Genomic DNA, 24,954 nt, shown 5'->3' on the forward strand with positions numbered 1-24,954 from the left:
ATAAAAGGTTCTCATGTTATATTCATGTAGTGATGGTTGTTCAAGCGCTGTATTCATGTACTACTGAGGACTCAGGTGATGTACCCATGTAGTGATGATGATTCTGGTGCTATAATCATCACCAGAACCATCAGCATATGAATATGAAACCAAAATCATTATCAGTATATAAATAACCATCAGTAGTACATGTCATCAGAACCACCATCAATACATGAATGCATCACCAGAACCATAATCAGTAGATGAACACAGCACAAGAACCACCATAAATACATGGATACAAGAGCCAAGTTTACACCAGCAATCAATTGCAATGTAAAGTCAGCCCCATATACTGTATATTTGCATTGTGTGAACCTACAACTACCAGTATGTCCTTAATAATGGTAAGGAGATGCTGAGAGTAATTGTTGGCAGTCATCATCAGATTTCAAACCAAACAGGAATCACATTACTCAGTATCACAAATAAACATTTATGTCCAGGTGGTCTTTGATAGTCCCTTTCTTTTCTTCTCCATCTTGTCTAGATGCCATGATGACTTTTCAAAGCCCTTCTCTGCAAACTTCTGCAGCACATACACACGATGCCTTTAAAAATAAGAGTGATTTTAAAATGCCCTATGCATACAAATATCTGTCCAAAATCTTCTTTAAATAAGCCACCTATGGTATATTACCATACACTGTCTGCCCTTATAAGCTATACCCCACACTGTCCACTTTAATAACCTACAACCACTACACTGTCTGCCATCAGCTATAACCATTACACACCAGCCACCATTACGAACTGCAGCCTATACCATGCCTCTCCACTGTTTTCCCTTAAGGTACCTTCACACGAAACGACATCGCTAGCGATCCGTGACGTTGCAGCGTCCTGGCTAGCGATATCGTTTCGTTTGACACGCAGCAGCGATCAGCATCCTGCTGTGATGTCGCTGGTCGCTGAATAAAGTCCAGAACTTTATTTGGTCGTCCGATCGCTGTGTATCGTTGTGTTTGAAAGCAAAAGCAACGATACCAGCGATGTTTTACACTGGTAACCAGGGTAAACATCGGGTTACCGAGCACAGGGCCGCGCTTAGTAACCCGATGTTTACCCTGGTTACCAGCGTAAAAGTAAAAAAAAACAAACAGTACATGCTCACCTGCGCGTCCCCCAGCGTCTGCTTCCTGACACTTACTGAGCGCCGGCCCTAAAGTGAATACTCTTTGGGGTGCTGTGCAATCATACTGTAAATGCAGGACAGTACTGGGTATCATGCTATAAATGTGGCCTATGGTGACCATACTATATAATGGGGGACTGTTATAGACATGGTAGACATCATACTGCATGGGGAGCTGTGGTGGACATCATAGTTTGTATTTGGGGGGTATTGTGAATATCATATTGTAAGGACGGTTGTGGTGACCATACTGTGTAGGAGGACAGTGTAAGGAAGGGGGTATACTTCAGAGAAGACAGGCAGTATGAGGGCATAGTGTAAAGTAGGAGCACAGAATGGATATGGTGATGGGGCAGTATGAAATGGGGGCACAGTATGGAAAGATGTGTTAACATGGTGGGTGGGACAGTGTAGAGATAGTATTAAGGTACCTTCACACGAAGCGACGCTGCAGCGATAGCGACAACGATGCCGATCGCTGCAGCGTCGCTGTTTGATCGCTGGAGAGCTGTCACACAGACCGCTCTCCAGCGACCAACGATGCCGAGGTCCCCGGGTAACCAGGGTAAACATCGGGTTACTAAGCGCAGGGCCGCGCTTAGTAACCCGATGTTTACCCTGGTTACCAGCGTAAAAGTAAAAAAAACAAACAGTACATACTCACCTGCGCGTCCCCCAGCGTCTGCTTCCTGACACTGACTGAGCTCCGGCCCTAACAGCAGAGCGGTGACGTCACCGCTGTGCTTTCACTTTCACTTTAGGGCCGGCGCTCAGTAAGTGTCAGGAAGCAGACGCTGGGGGACGCGCAGGTGAGTATGTACTGTTTGTTTTTTTTACTTTTACGCTGGTAACCAGGGTAAACATCGGGTTACTAAGCGCGGCCCTGCGCTTGGTAACCCGATGTTTACCCTGGTTACCAGTGTAAAACATCGCTGGTATCGTTGCTTTTGCTTTCAAACACAATGATACACGGTGATCGGACGACCAAATAAAGTTCTGGACTTTATTCAGCGACCAGCGACATCACAGCAGGATCCTGATCGCTGCTGCGTGTCAAACTAAACGATATCGCTAGCGAGGACGCTGCAACGTCACGGATCGCTAGCGATATCGTTACAAAGTCGTTTCGTGTGAAGGTACCTTAATCTGCTTTCGTGCTCCCAAATTTCCCAAACTTGTCCTCGAGTGACCCAGAAAGCAGCCATGTCTTTCTGTACGAAATGATAACTAATGAAACACAGTTGTGAAACATAAAAAAGGGACACAGTAACCAAATCTGTTCCTGTTTTGCTGACTAAATAGTTAAGGTCAAACATAAGAACACTTTAAATGAACATAAGGATATATAATATGATAAACATCCACAGGGACATATGTTTCAAACCAGAAGCAAAACAAGAGACAGTAGTTACAGTGGAGATTGGAAACTGGAATCAAATCTCAGACAATACATCTAAAGAAATTGGGCAGTTGTGGAAATATTCAAAGTTTTGGCTATATGCTAGAACAGAGATCTCAAACTAAAATGGGTTATAAGGAACCTTATAAAAATCTTGTATAGGTGTTTGTCCACATTGTTAAATTTAGGCTGGGGCTACAAGATGACTGGTCTCAACAAAAACAAGGTTCCCACACTACACCCCTGAATGCAGATATGCACCACACCATTAATAGATAAGCCATTGGGCAACGCACCATTAAAAATACAGGTGCTTCTCACAAAATTAGAATATCAAAAAGTTAATTTATTTCAGTTCTTCAATACAAAAAGTGAAACTCATTATATGGGGTCATTAGAGTGATGTATTTCAAGTGTTTTTCTGTTGATGTTGATTATGGCTTACTGCCAATGAAATCCCAAAAGTAATTCTCAGTAAATTAGAATAATTAACAAAAGAACACCTGCAAAGGCTTCCTAAGCATTTAAAAAGGTCCCTTAGTCTGTTTCAGTAGGCTCCACAATCATGGAGAAGACTGCTGACTTGACAGATGTCTAGAAGGCAGTCATTGACACACTCAACAAGGAGGGTAAGCCACAAAAGGTCATTGCTAAAGAAGCTGGCTGTTCACAGAGTGCTGTATCCAAGCATATTAATGGACAGTTGAGTGGAAGGAAAAAGTGTGGTAGAAAAAGGTGCACAAGCAACTGGGATAACCGCAGCCTTGAAAGGATTGTTTAAGAAAAGGCCATTCAAAAATTTTGGGGAGATTTACAAGAAGTGGACTACTGCTGGAGTCATTGCTTCAAGAGCCACTACACACAGACGTATCCAGGACATGGGCTACAAGAAAAACAGCACTCAACCTATCCTTCCTTCAAGATGTGGTTTTAATCCATATAATTGGTTACATTGATATTTGCAGTGGTGCAGGTGTCAGGGGAGTTTTTCCATGAACAGTGGGACGTGCGGGATTATGGCCGTTTCGTGCCTTGCTGGTGCTTCTATGGGTCCATTTTTAAAAAAGCATCCTGGGTTGCCACGCCGCATTGATGCAGTAAGGGTATGTGCAGACGTTCAGTACTAGGCAGCGTTTTGGACGCAGCACGTCTTCTGCGTCCTATGCGCAGCCGACTATTGAAGGCAGGTGATTTCGCACGGGTTCACTGAACCGTGTGGAATCACCATGCTCAATACATTGTATGGGTGATATTTATCTTGCTGAGATTCGCAGCGTCCAACCAGCAACATTTACTGACCGTGGGAACATTTTCTAATTCAAGCAAAAGGATCCCCGACTGCATTTAAGTGCATTTACTGAACATACATTTCAGTAGGCCAACATTTCAGATTTAAACCCCTTCATGACCTTGGGATTTTCCGTTTTTCCGTGTACGTTTTTCGCTCCCCTCCTTCCCAGAGCCATAACTTTTTTATTTTTCCGTCAATTTGGCGATGTGAGGGCTTATTTTTTGCGGGACGTGTTGTACTTTTGAACGACATCATTGGTTTTAGCATGTTGTGTACTAGATAACGGGAAAAAAAGTGCGGTGAAATTGCAAAAAAAGTGCAATCTCACACTTGTTTTTTGTTTGACCTTTTTGCTAGGTTCACTAAATGCTAAAACTGACCTGTCATTATGATTCTCCAGGTCAGTACGAGTTCATAGACACCGAACATGTTTAGGTTCTTTTTTATCTAAGTGGTGAAAAAAAATTCCAAACTTTGCTAAAAAAAAAAAAAAAAAAAAAAAATTTGCGCCATTTTCCGATATCCGTAGCTTTTACATTTTTCATGATCTGGGGTCGGTTGAGGGCTTATTTTTTGCGTGCCTAGCTGACGTTTTTAATGATACCATTTCGGTGCAGATACGTTCTTTTGATCGCCCGTTATTGCATTTTAATGCAATGTCACGGCGAACAAAAAAAGTAATTCTGGCGTTTCTAATTTTTTTTCTCGCTACGCTATTTAGCAATCAGGTTAATGCTTTTTTTTATTGATAGATCGGGCGATTCTGAACGCGGTGATACCAAATATGTGTAGATTTGATTTTTTTTATTGATTTATTTTGAATGTGGCGAAAGGGGGGTGATTTAAACTTATCTTTTACCACATTTTTTTTTACTTTTGCCATGCTTCTATAGCCTCCATGGGAGGCTAGAAGCAGGCACAACCCGATCGCCTCTGCTACATAGCAGCAATCTGATGTTCGCTGCTATGCAGCAGAATTGCAGGTGTGCTGTAAGCGCCGACCACAGGGTGGTGCTCACAGCTACTGGCGATCAGTAACCATAGAGGTCTCAAGGCCCGGAGGTCAGCGATGCGCTCATTTCCGGCCGCCCGGCCGGAAGCGGTAGTTAAATGCCGCTGTCTGCGTTTGACAGCGGCATTTAGCTAGTTAATAGGCGCGGGCAGATCGCGATTCTGCCCGCGCCTATTACGGGCACATGTCACTATCCCGTCCGAGGTCAGAAAGGGGTTAAAATCATTTTTCAAGCTGGTGTTATAAAGTATTCTAATTTACTGAGATAATGACTTTTGGGTTTTCATTGGCTGTAAGCCATTATATCAACATTAACAGAAATAAACACTTGGAATAGATCAGTCTGTTTGTAATAACTCTATGAGTTTCACTTATTGAATTGAAGAACTGAAATAAATTTACTTTTTGATATACTAATTTTGTGAGATGCACCTGTATATACTGAAAAACGAGAAATGTGCCCCTTATTAACTACAATTAGCCACTTGTCCCACTGGCCAATAAAAATATAAATTAAATAGCCACTGATCGTCACCCCCAAATTCATTTCAAGTCCTTGCCCTGTGTCCTACCCCCCAATTCATTTGAATTACATTTCCTCTCTGTCAACCCCCCAACTCACTTCTCTCTAGCACTTCTCGTCCAATTAATTTGAATTACATGTCCTCTATCCCACCCCGCCAATTCATTTATTTACACGTCCACTCTTTTGCCCACAAATTCATTACAATTCTGTCCTCTATCCCACTATTCTTGTCAATTACATGTCCTCTGTCGCACTCCCATCACAACCACATTGTGCTTTTCTCCTCTTTATCACTGTATAAAAAAAAAAAAAAAAAAAAAGAATAAATTACCTCTTCAAGTAATTCCACTGAGAGTGTGCTGCATCCATACTTTATGGACAGAGCACTTGAAAAGTACAGGTACTCTGCCAGCCAGCTGAGTCATAGAGAAAGCACTGTGCAAAAAGCCAGGAATGGTTTTCTGGTGATAGGTGCAGCTCAAGGTGGCAAAAAAGACTATAATGAGGGCGATCGTTCCATTCATCCCTGGAAGCTTTGTGACCTGGGGGCCAGCCCTTGCTGCCCACATTATAATTTGTCCTTAGTTGCTTGTCAGAAGAAATTGTTTTTGCAGACCACAGGTTTGCGGCTTCGTGTTAAAAGAAAACAATTTAGCAATAAAAAGTATTGTAAAATAGAGAGAATCCTTCTATATTATTTCAAAACACTTTTTCGGTGATTCCTTTGTATCTCTATTCATACTGCACCCACACACACAAATGATACACCATTTGAAAGGTAAACTTGCCCCTTCAGCAAGAAAATAGTCAAACAAACCACACATCCACTATGTGATCACAAAATACATTTTAAACATTAATTTTCATAAAACTGCAGTAAGGAAAAATGACCTGCAGGTGGCCCCACACTACCCCAAAGCACAATACCACAAGGCTGAAACAAATCTTAACATTTGCCTTCGGGGCTTTCCAGCTTGCCGAACTCCTTGCCCAGACGATTTCAGGCAGGTACAAATAAAATATTTGCTACATATGTGGAAGTAGAATAAAAGTAAAACTTTACCTGTTTAAGACTTCAGCTTTAAAACTGAAGATATAAATGAATGCAGCCTAAAAGGACCGGACAGGTTCTGATCCATCAGATTTTCCATATTATTGGACAGTCATTGAAAAGTCTATCTTCCTTCTAAGGTTGCAGCTTATTGGTGACTTGGAATCACCTCTGGTTCAAAGTAAAAAACTGCAGAGTTGACATAACTCAGACTGTACATTGTTTCCCGATGGGGGAGATTGATGGAAACAACCTTGCAAAAATTGAAAAAAAAAAATCCAACCGTAGGGGGAAAAAAAAAAGGTAAAATAATCTGCAGATATTGCTTTTTATTTTTTTTCAAGGGATATTCCCAATTATACAATGGTGTAAATACGTTCAGTTCTGGGGTCAATTCTCCTTCATTATTTTTACTGTCAAAGTGGCACTGCTGTATAGGGAGCTGCTCCGTTCACATACATAGGGCTGTGTTGCACTTCCCTACACTGCAGATAGATGGCAGTGCTGCTCTGGAGGGGGAAAAAATGCTGCTGCCCCTGTTCTTTTGCAAGGTCCTGACAATCAGACCCCTTCTGATCAGTAAGTAAAATACCATTATGTTTAATGTTGGGTGATCTCCACACCCAACGTATAAAAAAAAAAAAAATTGGTCAGTTTTACATGGCCGAGAATCACAGAAATGTTCCCTGAACAGTGATCCGTATGTCATCCGTGTGCAGTGCGAGGATGCAATTTTCTCGCACGTAAGCATCCGTGTGACATGGTATGACATCCATATAGCGAGATTTTCTCGCCGGCTTGCAAAACGGACATATAATGGATCCATGGGCTCAAGTATTTGTGAAAACATATATAGTCATATATATGAAAAATCCGCATCCTCATATGGAATGAATGAAGTGGTGGTCGAGCATGAGGACAGCTGCTCCTATCAAGCAGGGAAAAAAGTTCCCCATTCTGTTGATCAGTGCAGGTCTCATTGGTTAGACCCCCACTGAACAATAATTTATCACCTATCAAGTGTATATGTGATATCTTGTTTGTATTGTTCAATCACTGAGGTAAAGAGACTAAGAACTAAATTTCAAGATTTAGGAGAAGTTTATAAGACACATCTTGACAGTCATGTCCAATTTACAGATCAAAATCACCCAAGTCAATGCGTCCATGAAAAGAACAAATACAATCTATGTCATTGCAGTGCTGTTCATTTTTTTTTTTTACAACAATTTAGTTTCAGAAGTTTGAATTTTTTTTGCATGTGAGTAAAAAGACTAAAAACTGGATGAAAAACAATTGATGAAAAATCTTTGTTTATCTCCTATGCAAAAACATGGATGTGTGAAAGACTTCAATCACTGAAAAAATGGAAGGCACACTGATACCATCAGTTTGCTATTATTTTTTTCTATGACCCATTCACTTGAATGGGCATGGACTGTCCACAAAATTGACCAGATTAGGACACACCTTCATTTTTATGAGGACTATTTTCAGAAGAAAGCGATGTATGTAGCATTTTAAAATTTCAAAGGAAACTGTCACATTGGATAACATTATTTACCTGCTGATATAGGTTTAATATTAAGGTAAATAACATTAGAAAGGTGCAACACTGAAAGTGAGGCTCCCAGAAGAAAAGAAACTTTATTCTCCCCTGCAGCCGCCTGCTTTCTGTCATAGAGGCGTGTCGGCGCGGTTATAGTAACCGCTCACTGTGAACGGCGGCTGAAAGTAAGACGCGGCTGGCACTGCAAACAAAATAATCATGAAATATTATAAAAATACAGGTAGACAGAAGCCCAAGCAACAAGACAGATAGATGCAATCACAGTAGGAAGAACATGTCATTAATAAGCCTAAAGGCTTAAAGTGAAAAATGAACCTTCTAGAGAAACACTATTAACCATGAGACAAAATCAATTTAATGGCAGACAATAATAAGCAACTATTAGTAGAATTGTAGGATTATTGCAGAGATGTATAATGTCCAAACACAAACACTAAGGTAAAACATAATACAAAACCCTAAAAATAACTAAAAGCATATACCACAGACAAGGATTGGCAGCTGTTCTCCAGAATTAGAAAAAGGGTTACATTTAGGTCCAGGAACAGCACTAGTCTTTAAATGGGTTAGGTATTGCAGTATCGCCTATGCATTGGGGCTTGTTCACATGAAGGTACTGTATTGTCGGTCCAAGTGCTGTCCATGAAAAAATGTCATGTTATTCAATGGGGCAGTGTAGAGGAGCAGTTTGTTTTTTTATACTGACCGAGTCCAAGTATGAAAAAATTTGCAACATGCACTAGTTTCTTACTAAATCGGATGTCGGTCAGTCATGGAAGTCTATGGGCGTGCAGAACCCCCCCCCTCCCCCTCAATTTTTACAGATACATTGCAATTCTGTGACATAGGAAACTGAAAATGGTCCTGTAAATGATTAATAGTGGTTGCTGTAAAAAACGGATTGCATACGGACAAGTGAGAAAAAAAAAATTGTCCCACTTTTCTGGATTTAACAAAATTATTTTTTATGCACTCATGTGAACATACCCTTAGAATGGGGCTGTCCTACTATACCAGATACCACTCACAGACAAGGGTAATGCTTTTCATGGACAACCTTCAAGAGTAGAGGGAAGAATGATTCAATGAAATTTCAACAAATTCTTGATGCAAACATAACACCATCTGTAAAAAAGCTGAAGTTGAAAAGAGGATGGATTCTACAAATAGATCAAAACACGTTAAAAATCCCCAATAAACTAACTTAAAAGGCGCAAGCTGAAAGTATTACAAAGGCCCTCACAGTCCCCTGATCTGAACATTATTGAAAATTTGTGGCTAGACCTCAAAATAGCAGTGCCTGTATGCAGCCCTTCTTCCAGTAAAAAAAAACTCCAGTCAGTGCAATGGCCGATGGTTGGCAACAGCTCTCTACTGTCAAAGGGCAACATATAGATTCTGCTCATGTAAATGAGCAAGAATTGCTAATTAGTGTGTAACAAAAACAACATATCTGAGGTATTGACGTGTACATTTTAGCTGTTAGTAAAGTGAGTGTTTACGGCTTACAAGACAGTGTTATCTAATAAGAACAATTATAAAGTAAACATAAAATATAATCATAGTTTTATGACTTTCAGTATCAGAGTAATCTTATCTGAAACATCAGCTACAAGCTGGAATTCAGTTGAGCAGTAGTTTAATGACCTCTGGTAATAGTCTTTACAGATACGCAGGTAACGTGAATTTTACACTCTTCCAATTACTACCATTTTTTTACTGATATTTCTGGCTCCCTAATTAGAAAATTCACTGAGTGTTGAACATACAACTCTGGTGCAGATATGATACCAACAATAGAAACCAGACAAACTGTGTACTGAATCACACTCAGTCTATAGATAAAAGTATAGATGTATCCCTTGTAATTACACAGAAATATCATTGTAATGGATAAATCTGTAACAAATATATGAACATGTTTGGGGTGAGGACAAGCCATCAGGAGAAAATATGCGTCTTAAAAAAGAAAAAAAAACACTGGGAGTGGTGCTCCTAATCTAAGATCCCTGACCCTACTATTATACTCACCTTCCCCTTCTATTGGCGCCACTCCCGTTGGTCCCCAGGTGTTTGTAACCTGCCAGATGTTTCAATGACCGAGCTGAGGATCACAACTCTAGTGCAAGTCTCTGAGAGCCTCGTTCTCCCTTCTGGCCAGTCAGAAGTTACAGTCAAAAGATGGTGCCACGGGATCGTAGAGGTGCTGAAAAAAAGGTGATGGTGCTGTTGGGTGAGTATCAGACTGGGGGCAGGGACCTTTCAGTAGAAGCACTACCCCAGCGCTGGAAAAAAACAAAAACACTGGAGTGGTGCTTTAACTTTTATTCCAACAGGCAATACTGTCTGTGGTTGGCACCTCCAGGTGATGAATAAATGGAGGGGTGCACATGAATGTGTTCAGTTCTGACATAATAAAAGCATGTGTTCTCTGAATGTGTTGGGGGTATAGGCCCTATTTGTGTGTGTGAAGCCAAGCTACAATATAACACACCATGGAAAGAAAAAAATAGAGCTATTTTTGACATACAAAAAATGGCCCTTTGATTTCTAACTCATACAGTTCATTTAGTCCTGACCAAGCAGATTTTTTTTTTTTTAGTGCATGGGGTTTCAAGAGCTGGACATATTTTTTTCTCGGATATTCAAGTAATTTTGTATCATTTTTTGTGATACATGGGGCTTCATTTTTGTGATACTGTTATATTCTCTCTTTTTTTTGGCTGATATCAGATGATGTCAGAGAAGAAAAGGAAATAAGTACGGTATCTGTTTTTACAAGGCCGTGGCTATTAAATTAAGTAGGCTTGACAGTGGCATTTTTTAAAATTTTCTATTACCTGTAATTTTTGAAAAATTTATTTTATATTGCGTGCAAAATGTCATAAAATGTCATTGCAGAATAGTAGAGGGATCACCCAGATGATTTAAGTCCATGGGTGGTCCATAAGCAGTTAACCCCTTCATGACATATGGTGTATATTTCCATCATATGTCGTGTCCCTGACTTTGATGCGGACTCCGGTGCTGAGCCTGTATCTTTCTCAGAACGATTGCTTATTTAATCAGCTGTCATGTGTCTTTAGCAGCCGAGGGTGGTTTGGAGCTCTAACCGTAGCAAATAACCAGTTAAACCCCGCTGTCAATCTTTAAAACTCATGTACGATACTGTAAATATGAAATATAATAAAATCCCGTTTGACGTTATGCATGCAATTTCCCAATTCGGCTGCCTGGTCCACAATGGAACGAGTCCAGTATAAAACATACACTAGTGGTGAAAATCAGACACGGATATCATCAACTCCACATACGCCGCCTGACGAAGAAAGGGCGAAACGCATGTTGAGGCCTCCAGGTTAGCGCTTTAACAACAATCACTTGTAAGCACTCTGTCACGCTTATGATTGTACATTTTCCTTTCTGACAGGACTTACGCCGTGGTCATTTTTATCTGTAATACCAGCTACTACTTGATACTGCATGTACACAGGGTGGTGTACTACACTCACCGGCCACTTTATTAGGTACACCATGCTAGTAATGGGTTGGACCCCCTTTTGCCTTCAGAACTGCCTCAATTCTTCGTGGCATAGATTCAACAAGGTGCTGGAAGCATTCCTCAGAGATTTTGGTCCATATTGACATGATGGCATCACACAGTTGCCGCAGATTTGTCGGCTGCACATCCCAAAGATGCTCCATACAAGGCAGGATGGATCCATGCTTTCATGTTGTTTACGCCAAATTCTGACCCTACCATCCGAATGTCGCAGCAGAAATCGAGACTCATCAGACCAAGCAACGTTTTTCCAATCTTCTACTGTCCAATTTCGATGAGCTTGTACAAATTGTAGCCTCAGTTTCCTGTTCTTAGCTGAAAGGAGTGGTACCCGGTGTGGTCTTCTGCTGCTGTAGCCCATCTGCCTCAAAGTTCGACGCACTGTGCGTTCAGAGATGCTCTTAGGCCTACCTTGGTTGTAACGGGTGGCGATTTGAGTCACTGTTGCCTTTCTATCAGCTCGAACCAGTCTGCCCATTCTCCTCTGACCTCTGGCATCAACAAGGCATTTCCGCCCACAGAACTGCCGCTCACTGGATTTTTTTTCTTTTTCGGACCATTCTCTGTAAACCCTAGAGATGGTTGTGCGTGAAAATCCCAGTAGATCAGCAGTTTCTGAAATACTCAGACCAGCCCTTCTGGCACCAACAACCATGCCACGTTCAAAGGCACTCAAATCACCTTTCTTCCCCATACTGATGCTCGGTTTGAACTGCAGGAGATTGTCTTGACCATGTCTACATGCCTAAATGCACTGAGTTGCCGCCATGTGATTGGCTGATTAGAAATTAAGTGTTAACAAGAAGTTGGACAGGTGTACCTAATAAAGTGGCCGGTGAGTGTATATGTGCAATTTCTATGCGCTGTCAGACTATTAGATTTAACTTGTATTCAGCATGACAAAAACTTACATAGGAATGATGCAAACTCTCGGTACTGCACAATATTAACATACCTTATGACTTTCTTTATGAGTAGAGTACAATTAATCTATGTAGATCACGATCTTTTAGTCTCCTTATGTGCAGAAATGTATTTTTTATTACCTTCTAGAATAAAATAATACATGGGAATTTTGGATTAGTATTCTGCTATATTCCTGCAACTTTTAGTATCACTCTGTGCTAATTGTATGTGTTTTTATACACTATTTAATCAAGGATACATATAGCTTAATATACTCTAATATTCGTGGCCTAATTTTGCCTGTGATTAAGTGTTAATTAGGTTACATATATGTAGATATTAAAATATCTAAATTGAAAATGTATATCATAGGAATATAAAGACAACTAGATGATGATGGAAAGCAGCTAGAGACCCTTTACCATGGATGTGATATAAATATGAAATATTGGAATATAATAAAGTCCCGTTAGGAGTCCTGCATGTAATATCCTGATTACGTTGCCTTGTCCACAATGGAATGAGTCCAGTATAAAACATACACTAGAGGTGAAAATCAGACGCAGATATCATTAACTCCACACACCGCTCCCACTCAGGATTATAGGGACAGACTATTTTGGATGACTGTGTAACAGGAGACACAGAGATATTAAAAACCACATTTGATGACTGATAACAGCTGTAGAGCGTCTGTCCATTTAAACAGCGTCATTAACCCTCTGCTGCTCCCCAATAGAGCTTTAGCCACAGAAAAAAGAAATAATTTAAATTATTCTGATTTTATAATATAATCCTTTATTTGTTAAACCATCATACTTCATCCAAAGGGCAAAATATGACAGTTTTATGATCTCATTGTGAAATGACACAAAAAGAAAGCTTGTCCATATCAACAGCACTAGTTTAATGTAGTGTTACTGAACTCATCCACCACGCTGGACTGCCTTGTGATAACTAGCTCCAGCCTATTAATTTATAGCACAATGTTACTATAGCTGGCCAGCGCAGGATCTCATGGGCGACATTTGCCACTACAATCACACACAAACACTGCAGATGCCTTCTCTGGGTTTGGTTCCTCTGTCTTAAAGGGGAAAAGTAAACAGAAAAAAAGACTTCTAGATCAGGTTTCTATGTGCAAATGTTAAATCAAATGGGAAATGTTCTTGAAAAGTTGTTGATGCTTTGTATGCATAACACTATAATTTTTTTTTATATACATCTTGCAATTTTCACAGTGGCCTCACTCTTCACCCCCACCAGCGGTGACTATCGAAACGCGCATCGGGGTGGGCACCACACTTGCACTCGGGATCCTATTAAGGTAAATTGTTATTTGACCTCCTTGAGCATATTTCGCCACTGCTATTGACTCACAAACTAACTTGCAATACCTGCATTTTGGGTAACTCAACCATGATTTTTTTCCAAACACAATCAGCAGTTTTCACCTCAGCATGTGACTATATGGCTAGTATATTCTATATACATATGTACCTAATAGGTTCCCTTTCTATATGTCATTTTTATAATTGTTATTAAGTGTGTGCACCTGTTCTACTGCATTTCCACTGTACACCAACTTGTGTGTTCAATAAAGATTTTTTGTGCTATTTCCAATTGTGTACACTATTTATTGACCTTAGGCTACGTTCACATTTGCGTTGTTGGGCGCAGCGTCTGCGACGCAACCAACAACGCATGTACACAACGCAGTGTTTTGCGACGCATGCGTTGTCATAAGATCCTACAGATCGGGACTTTCGGCGCAGGGAAAACGCTACAAGTAGCGACCCCTGCGCCCTGTCTTGTGCGCCTATGACGCATGCGTCGTAATACGCAGTACACCGCATACCGGCGCATGTCCATGCACCCCCCCATGTTAAAGATAGGGGCGCAAGAGGCATGCGTCGGTATGCGTCGACGACGCTGCGCCCAACAACGCAAATGTGAACGTAGGCTTACATGGGAACCGCTCCTTATTCTCAGTTTTGTTTTTGTCTAGTTAACCACCAATTGGTCTAATAACTATGTCTAGCAGACATATGTGTATGTGACATTTTCAGGGTATAGTTAGTCCTATATGTGCATGGAAACATTATTACACAAATATATTCTGCCTGCTCCTAGTCTATTTCGCGCATACACTGGCCACTAGGCCTAATATTAGGCTCATGCTTCCTGTTCTCTTGAGCAGAGCCATGCACATAAGAAGCAATAGACTGGCTCTTACTCGTAAAGCTCTTAATGTAGAAGTAATGTTTTGGCCTGCTTTGATCTGTGCAAATCTTACTGTGCTGTAAGAGGTGAGCGGTGATCATTTTCTATTGTGAAAGGTGGATCCTGTGTTATCTACTGTAGATCGAGTGTTATCTGTCATTACAATTCTGCCTATAAAGACAATGACTGCTGAAAAGTAATTGTACTGACCGGGAAGTATGAGCCAAGCATTAGTCTTAGTGGCCAACGTAAAATATATATATATATATATATATATACACATACATATATACATACATATATATACATACATATACATATATATATACACATTTTTTTAATTTAGCAAAAAAACAAAAACAACTTTCATTAAAATAAAAAAAAAATAAAATCCTAATTTAAACAATGGGTCATTTTCAAGGACCACATTCCATTAAAAAAAAGATCATCTGTTTCAGAAACCATTTTTTTACCTACCTTATGAGGGCACCTTGAGTTAAAGCACTTTTTTTTTTTTAACTGTCTAAAGTATAGCTGATTCGTGGGGGTTTAGTTCTCAAGTTCCCTACCTATCACTCGAACAACCACTCTGCAGTCTGATGCTCAGCAGACTGAAAAACTAATCTTCTGCCTAAGCGCGCACGAAGGGCAGTGTCCTGGCTCATAGACTTTCTATTAAGCCCATACACCGCTCTGTGCCAATGCTCTGACAAATGTTCAACGTTTCAGCCTGCTGCGATGGATGGGGGTCCTAGAACTCAGATCACCACTAAACTACTCTTCAAGAAATAGGAGTTCCTCATTCTAGACTTTCAACTGTTTGCTGGATCAAGGATTAACTACAAAATGCACCTCTACCCAGAGGCCATTACACAGTCTACAGATAATGTTGTGCCGCATGTACCAGGGTACTTAAACACTTGCTGCCAGGTTCCACTACACTTTACACCTGATCACTAGGACTCAACTTTGAGACCCTTAAAACAAAAAGAGAAAAGATACATGGTCAGCTCCATTAAGTAAAAAATAAGTGTATGGTTGGCTTCATATGACATGCGATTTTTCCACACACACAAAAAAAAAAAATCACTCAACTACACTGCCCCGTTGAATAACATTGGCCTGAGAGCTATCCATTTTTCTCACAGACGTCACTCGAATAAAAAATACAGACATGTTAACGAGCCCTATGGGAAATTCATTATTAACACTTTGGGTTATACATGGCCCGATCTAATAAGGGGAAATTGGGCCATGGATGGGATGGAAGGATAAATATATCGTCCTGATACAGGAGCGTCTGACAAACAGGGTATAATCAGTCAGATTCTGGAATGAGATTTATGATGTAGGGAACACCACAGCTCGTCATGGATTAGGTGCCACTGTTCCACCCATTTTGTCAATGCTGAGAAAAATTCAAAGTCACAAGATTTAGACGCTTTTACGCTAGAATTCTGCATTGAAAGCTTTGGTAAATCGGGCCCATAGTTTTTCTTTGTTGTGTAGATTAGCTTATACAGTTTAGATTCTAATTAATGAAAAGCCCAATGGGACGTTACCATAGATTCTTCTCTGGGGGTAATTTTTCACCTGCTCTCAGCCCTGATCTCTGCCTAGGACCAAAGTAAATAATGTGCACGAAGTAATCAATATTAGATCATTCAGTGTGCACAGGCTGCAAAGCTTTTAGTAGTGCTTGTCTTGTTTACACAGGATGCTGCACCGCCGAAAACGATCAGCCTTTGTGCTGCACCAAAGATCATTTCACCTGACAAACAAGCGCATTGCTCCTTTATCGGGTGATTGGCAGCCTGTTTACCCTTAGCTTGTTTATGACTATCTTGCAGTGTAAATGCCCCTTTAAATGTTTTTAATACATCTCATTCATTTAATATGTATGGTGGGAATCTTATGGATCCATAGAAACCTAAAACAACATCCAACATTTCCTACATGATATATGTGAAACACATGCAATGCTAATCTATTATGTATAATCTACTCAAAGATACTAATAGTATCGTAAATTTGAAAAATGAGTGCTCTATCTTGATGGCTAGGATGACTAACCTTATATTAAAAATACTACCAGTGTCACCGCAATCCTTCAGGACATTTACCAACCTTATGCTTTTTGGGTTTTTTTAATCAGTGAAGGTCTACATGCCAGGATTACCTCCAATCCATTGGCAAGCTTGTTGTTGGGCTTCTGTTAACCATGAATTGAAAATGGCAGTGTACAAAAAATAAACAAAGAGGATCAGCTCAGTTGCTGATGGAAACATTCACCTCTAGTTCTTATAATAACTGCATGTATTAGTATGAAGATGCTTCTTAAGTTGTTTAAAATAAGTACTCCTGTTATTTCAGGCAACGAGAAGAATTCACAAAAGTTCCATTTTTAGACTTTAAGGAGTGCTCAGATAAATTCCCTACATTCTGTATTCGCAATTATATGGGTATATATTAGATTACAACAATTTACCAACTTTTTTAGGTTTGAAAATAACAATTTGGTAAAAAAAATAATAACAATTTTCATGTGCCCCACAATTTTGTTTTTTCAACAAGAATTTAAAATACAAAGGATCCAAGTGTACTGCACTGGTTAATGTTTTATGTAAAATGAATCTTAAATTAGTAAAATTGAAAATCATATTTCATAATTTATTGTTTTTGTAGAATTGGAGTATGCATACAATAACAAAAGTCAATAGACAGACCTACATATGGAATTAACAACAGTGAATCTATGGGGGCTTTTTGGACAGCTTTTTATCATTGGTTTTCACATTTTCAAATTTGCAGATCAGTAAAAAATGAAAAACCATAAAAAAAAAAAAAGAGCACACTAACGGACTGTCTGCCCTGATATAACAGTCATCTGTACAGGTTATTCTTCTATTGCTCTCATTAAAACAGGAACATTTTCAATCTAATATTGGTGGCAGATCAGAAAAGTGAATGTTTCCCAAGGCCAATCAGCTGCTAAATCTGTCACACTCCCTTAATGGGTTGGGAGAACATTTAATCACTCAGTGTACGTAGGAGAACATTACTTTTCAATGACCGACAACAATATACCCTGTAAAGTGTTTATCCAAAGTTTGTGTGCAGTGGTATTTTCTTAAAACGTCTTTCTGCATTCTCATTCCTATTTAAAGGTTCTTTTATGATCAGTCTTCATAACCATATTCCGTAGTCAATTACTAACCCCAAAAACTTCCTGCTAGGCAGGTGCCAAATGTATGGCTAATGTAACCCAATGTTCATGATTAGAATTTAGGGTTGGGAGTTTTGCAACAAACGTGATGTGAACATGGCTTCAGCAGCAGATTCCAAAGCAGTAGAGTCACTGAACAACATAGGTAGGTGACGGCATTTACAGTAAACTAGGAAACAAACATGCATGATATGAGAATACATTCAAACTATTCCCCTACAATGCTAATCCAGAGGAAGGGGGATGGGGTGGACCTCCCATAAGGTAGAGGCCAATTTTCCTTAGTGGAAAAATTCCTTAGAGACTCCAAATATGGCATTCGCGAAAACTCTTACATATAAATAAGATTACTTTATGTAGCCCTCATAAGGTTGTGCGTTTGGCTCAACCAAGCATGCACATTTCCTTTTGGATAAGATGAGGTGGGTGGATGAGGCAGATCATTTTGAGACAGGTCATCTTTAAGGAGAAGCTAAGTATTAAATAGCTGAAATTCCAACCTGTCCATTCCTTGCTTAGATGATGGGACACCAGTCATCAGTCTGCCGAATCCATAAACACAAAATGGAAGATAATTCAAACCAAACAAATGATTTCCTTTGAGATCTAAAAGTGTATTCGGGATTACTTGGTCAAAGCAGGAAGCAAAACTGAAAATCAGATAGGCTACGTTCACATTTGCGGTCAGCGCCGCAGCGTCGGGCGCCGCATGCGTCATGCGCCCCTATATTTAACATGGGGGCGCATGGACATGCGTTGTGCTGCGTTTTGCGCAGCATGGCTGCAAGCGTTGGACGCAAGAAACGCATCAAGTTGCATTTTTTTTGCGTCCAACTTTCGGCCAAAAACGACGCATGCGGCGCAAAACGCAGCGTTTTAGCGTGCGTTTTGCCGCGTTTTTGTTTGCGTTGTGCGCTGCGGCGCCGACGCTGCGGCGCACAACGCAAATGTGAACGTAGCCATATTCATGTGCTCTAATAAAAATATAAAACTGCATACAGTATTACAATCTTAAAGAACATGGAGGAAAAATGGAAATCCTCAAGTCCAACACACACTTTGGAATTGTTACTTACCTGAAGTTCTGAAGTATAAATCCACTAAATAATTTTATCTTCAGAAGTTATTGCGGCCAAAGACTTGGGACAGATATCACAACCTCACTGATAGCAAAACGATAAACTGCTTCTTCAATGAGGAGGAGTGACAAGTGTAGAAGTGACAAGACAGCTGAGATGTTAAGGCTGACACAGAGCAATTTGAGACTTCATAAGCTACCAGTAATATGGCTGCTGTAGGACCGAGCAAGAATTACACTTATGGAAAAGATGGCTAAAAAGTATTATATATCACTCGTAAAGATCCTTTCACTGCATAAGGTTACGGAAAACTGTGACAATCAATGACATCTTAAATAGCATCTGACGAAAAAGCACAACAAAAAAAAAAGTTTTATTGACAGTTTTAGGATACATTCCATAGATTCCTTTGTAAGCCCAGAGGATTCCAAAAATTGTTGGTGGCATTCTGTCTTCTAAGGCGACATTCTGCATGGCACATGGAAACAAAACATTCCTCAGGTCTCGTCTTTCTTCACAGTCAGGGAAGTTAAAATTCACATACAACTTTCAGATGTAAAGTTATAAACAGAAAGATATACAGAAACTTCTCACCAGCTCATCTCAATGTTTATGGAAGAAAATGCCAAACCTACAGTATAGTAGTCTTTGAGAAATGAGAACGCTATGTACAAAAAACACTGTTTTCAGTGAAAATAATTGTGTGTGCATAATTTAGCATTTGCACCAAAAATAAGGCTATAGGTTCCCAAGATGAGGTTTTGGATGCTGCGTATTTTCAACCAGGAAAAAGAAAATGCAGCGTCTTACAGCTCCAGCAATGTGAATGGGATTTATAGAAATCTCATGCCCATTGTGCTTTTTTCATGCAGAGCAAACTGACCTGCTGTGTGAAATCCACAACATGCTAATTACTCTTGCGGTAAATATTTGTTTTATTTGCGGATTTTCCCTAAAGACTTGAATGCGATGAGGAAAATCGACAGATATAAAAACGCACTAAAGATGCCTGTAATCAGCACATGACTTTATCAATAAAGTTTCATCAAACTCAAATACCAGTATCAAAAACAACGCGACTTTATTTAGAACATCACTTACCAAATAGAAAATCGCAGCTGAAAAAAAACCCAATAAAAATGCACTAAAAAAAAAAAGTTGTCAAATTTAGCTAATTTGTGCAAAAAAATCTGCAGAATCAAAAATATTCAAAATACTCATAGTATGAACTTAGCCCATCTGTGGCAAAGTATGCAAGCTCACAACCAATAAGGGTTTTGTTGTCTAGTAGACAAGAGGTTGTGTTGCAAATAAAAACTGTAAAAAATTAAATATTAAGACATTGATACATTTACCACAAAATTAAAAGGGAAAAATTGCTGTGTGTATCCTATGTTTTTTTTTTTTTAACTTTACAGTTCCAGCTGTAAACATTCTTAGTACCGATCTCAGACTTGATGGTGCACTTAATTTTAACATCAATTTTAGATTTTCTGCATTACAATACTAAAAAGGAGGCTTTCATAAGAAAATTACCGTACCTATTGTTTAACCCCTTAAGCCCCGAGGGTGGTTTGCACGTTAATGACCGGGCCAATTTTTACAATTCTGACCACTGTTCCTTTATGAGGTTATAACTCTGGAACGCTTCAACGGATCTTGGCGATTCTGACATTGTTTTCTTGTGAGATATTGTACTTCATGTTAGTGGTAAAATTTATTCGATATAACTTGTGTTTATTTGTGAAAAAAATGGAAATTTGGCAAAAATTTAGAAAATTTCACAATTTTCCAACTTTGAATTTTTATGCCCTTAAATCAGAGATATGACACACAAAATACTTAATAAGTAACATTTCCCACATGTCTACTTTACATCAGCACAATTTTGGAACCAAAATTTTTTTTTCTTAGGGAGTTATAAGGGTTAAAAGTTGACCAGCAATTTCTCATTTTTACAACACCATTTTTTTTTTAGGGACCACATCTCATTTGAAGTCATTTTGAGGGGTCTATATGATAGAAAATACCCAAGTGTGACACCATTCTAAAAACTGCACCCCTCAAGGTGCTCAAAACCACATTCAAGAAGTTTATTAACCCTTCAGGTGTTTCACAGGAATTTTTGGAATGTTTAAATAAAAATGAACATTTAACTTTTTTTCACACACAATTTAATTCAGCTCCAATTTGTTTTATTTTACCAAGGGTAACAGAAGAAAATGGACCCTAAAAGATATTGTACAATTTGTCCTGAGTACGCCGATACCCCATATGTGGGGGTAAACCACTTTTTGGGCACATGACAGAGCTTGGAAGCGAAGGAGCGCCATTTGACTTTTCAATGCAAAATTGACTGGAATTGAGATGGGACGCCATGTTGCGTTTGGAGAGCCCCTGATGTGCCTAAACATTGAAACCCCCCACAAGTGACACCATTTTGGAAAGTAGACCCCTTAAGGAACTTATCTAGATGTGTGGTGAGCACTTTGACCCACCAAGTGCTTCACAGAAGTTTATAATGCAGAGCTGTAAAAATAAAAAATCATATTTTTTCACAAAAATGATCTTTTCGCCCCCAATTTTTTATTTTCCCAAGGGTAAGAGAAGAAATTGGACCCCAAAAATTGTTGTGCAATTTGTCCTGAGTACGCTGATACCCCATATGTGGGTGTAAACCATTGTTTGGGTGCATGGCAGAGCTCGGAAGGGAAGGAGCGCCATTTGACTTTTCAATGCAAATTGACTGGAATTGAGATGTGACACCATGTCGCGTTTGGAGAGCCCCTGATGTGCCTAAACATTAAAACCCCCACAAGTGACACCATTTTGGAAAGTAGACCCCCTAAGGAACTTATCTTGATGTGTTTTGAGAGCTTTGAACCCCCAAGTGTTTCACTACAGTTTATAACGCAGAGCCGTGAAAATAATTTTTTTTTTTTTTCAGAAAAATGATTTTTTAGCCCCCAGTTTTGTATTTTCACAAGGGTAACAGGATAAATTGGACTCCAAAAGTTGTTGTCCAATTTGTCCTGAGTACGCTGATACCCCATATGTGGGGGGGAACCACTGTTTGGGCACATGGCAGAGCTCGGAAGGGAAGGAGCGCCATTTGGAATGCAGACTTAGATGGATTGGTCTGCAGGCGTCATGTTGCATTTGCAGAGCCCCTGATGTACCCAAACAGTATAAACCCCCCATAAGTGACCCCATATTGGAAACTAGACCTCCCAAGGAACTTATCTAGATGTGTTGTGAGAACTTTGAACCCCCAAGTGTTTCACTACAGTTTACAACGCAGTGCTGTGAAAATAAAAAATCCTTTTTTTCCACAAAAATGATTTTTAGCCCCCCAAATTTTTATTTTCCCAGAGATAACAAGAGAACTTGGACCCCAAAAGTTGTTGTCCAATTTGTCCCGAGTACGCTGATGCCCCATATGTTGGGGTAAACCCCTGTTTGGGAGCACAGGAGAGCTCGGAAGGGAAGGAGCACTGTTTTACTTTTTCAACGCAGAATTGTCTGGAATTGAGATCGGATGCCATGTCGCGTTTGGAGAGCCTCTGATGTGCCTAAACAGTGGAAACTCCCCAATTCTACCTGAAACTAATCCAAACACACCCCTAGCCCTAATCCCAACTGTAACCCTAACCACACCCCTAACCCTGACACACCCCTAATTCTAATCTCAACCCTAATCCCAACCGTAAATGTAATCCAAACCCTAACTTTAGCCCCAACCCTAACTTTATCCCCAACCCTAACTTTAGCCCCAACCCTATCCCTAACTTTAGCCCCACCCTAACTTTAGCTCCAACCCTAGCCCCAACCCTAACCCTAACCCTAGCCCTAATGGGAAAATGGAAATAAATACATTTTTTTAATTTTATTATTTTTCCTTAACTAAGGGGGTGATGAAGGGGGGTTTGATTTACTTTTATAGCGTTTTTTTATATCGGATTTTTATGATTGGCAGCTGTCACACACTAAAAGACGCTTTTTATAGCAAAAAAGTTTTTGCGTCTCCATATTTTGAGACCTATAATTTTTCCGTATTTTGGTCCACAGAGTCATGTGAGGTCTTGTTTTTTGCGGGACGAGTTGACGTTTTTATTGGTAACATTTTCGGACATGTGACAGTTTTTGATCACTTTTTATTCCGATTTTTGTGAGGCATAATGACCAAAAACCAGCTATTCATGAATTTCTTTTGGGGGAGGCGTTTATACCGTTCCACGTTTGGTAAAATTGATAAAGCAGTTTTATTCTTCGGGTCAGTACGATTACAGCGATCTCATTTATATCATTTTTTATGTTTTGGCGCTTTTATACAATAAAAACTATTTCATAGAAAAAATAATTATTTTGGCATCGCTTTATTCTGAGGACTATAACTTTTTTATTCTTTTGGTTATGATGCTATATGGCGGCTCGTTTTTTGCGGGACAAGATGACGTTTTCAGCGGTACCATGGTTATTTATATCCATCTTTTTGATCGCGTGTTATTTCACTTTTTGTTCGGCGGTATGATAATAAAGCGTTTTTTGGCTCGTTTTTTTTTTTTCTTACGGTGTTCACTGAAGGGGTTAACTAGTGGGACAGTTTTATAGGTTGGGTCGTTACGGAGGCGGCGATACTAAATATGTGTACTATTATTGTTTTTTTTTTTTTAGATAAAGAAATGTATTTATGGGAATAATATTTTTTTTTTTCTTCTTTATTTAGGATTTTTTTTTAATTTTTTTTTTTTTTACACATGTGGAACTTTTTTTTTTCATCTTTTTTACTTTGTCCCAGGGGGGGACATCACAGATCACCGATCTGATAGTGTGCACAGCACTCTATCAGATCGGCGCGCTCACTCACATCGCTGCAGGCTGCAGCTTTCATCTGCAGCCTGCTCCGGACCCGGAAGTACTCCCTGCAGGACCCGGATGCAGCCCCGCGGCCATTTTGGATCCGGGGCCTGCAGGGAGGAGACGCTCGGTACAAGGTGAGTACATTCCCTAACCGATCGTCTCAGGGAAGCCCGCAGGGAGCCCCCTCCCTGCACGATGCTTCCCTGTACCTCCGGTACACCGCGATCATGTTTGATCGCGGTGTGCCGGGGGTTAATGTGCCGGGGGCGGTCCGTGATCACTCCTGGCACATAGTGCCGGATGTCAGCTGCGATAGGCAGCTGACACCCGGCCGTGCTCCCCCCGTGAGCGCGGCCGATCGGCTATGACGTACTATCCCGTCACTGGGAATTAAGTCCCAGGTCACCTTGACGGGATAGTACGTCATATGGGATTAAGAGTAATTTTTAACCATTTTGGCTACATATCACAATCTGTATTAAAAAGTAATACAAAAAAATCTTTCAATTTTCCCACTGACCGCTAAAGCTTTTTAAAACTAACTTACTGATGTTTCAGGAAACAGCACATGAAATTAGTCACAGTTAGTAATTTTCTGATAACTTTCCTTTAAAATTAGCATTTTAGGAATAGAGATAAAAAATGAAAGCTTATGGGTGTAAATGTATTAAAGGGAACCCGTCACCGGGTTTGGCTGATGAGAGATCTGGCCATCACCTTTCAGGGCTTATATACAGCATTTTATAATACTGTATATCTACCCCCAACCCGACCTGTAAGAGAAGAAAAATAACTCCTTATACTCGCCTGGGGGTGGGGCGGTCCGATGGACGCCACTGGTCTTGGTCCAGCGCCTCCCATCTTCTTATGATCCCCGTCCTCCTGCTTGCTTCATGCTGACGATGCGTACCTTCGTCATCCAGTCTCCTCGGCACTGCGCTCCTGCGCAGGCGCACTCCTCTGCCCTGTTAAGGGCAGAGCAAAGTACTGCAGTGCGCATGCGCGGGGGCTCTTTGACCTTTCCCAGCACCTGCGCACTGCAGTACTTTGAGGGCAGAGTATTGTGCCTGCG

General features: G+C 40.1%; 1 protein-coding gene across 1 annotated transcript in view; it reads right to left on the minus strand.

Annotated features, from left to right (window-relative positions):
• The window catches only part of STAC3 (SH3 and cysteine rich domain 3), a 182,199-nt gene extending 161,130 nt beyond the window's left edge, over window positions 1–21,069 (minus strand). Inside the window, exon 1 of the mRNA XM_077297717.1 lies at window positions 19,020–21,069. The gene's annotated coding sequence lies outside the window, so the exon portion shown is untranslated. The remainder of the gene's footprint in view (window positions 1–19,019) is intronic.
• Between the last annotated feature and the right edge of the window lie 3,885 nt (window positions 21,070–24,954).

Source organism: Ranitomeya variabilis, chromosome 3 (assembly GCF_051348905.1).
Source record: "Ranitomeya variabilis isolate aRanVar5 chromosome 3, aRanVar5.hap1, whole genome shotgun sequence".
Lineage (NCBI taxonomy): Eukaryota > Metazoa > Chordata > Amphibia > Anura > Dendrobatidae > Ranitomeya > Ranitomeya variabilis.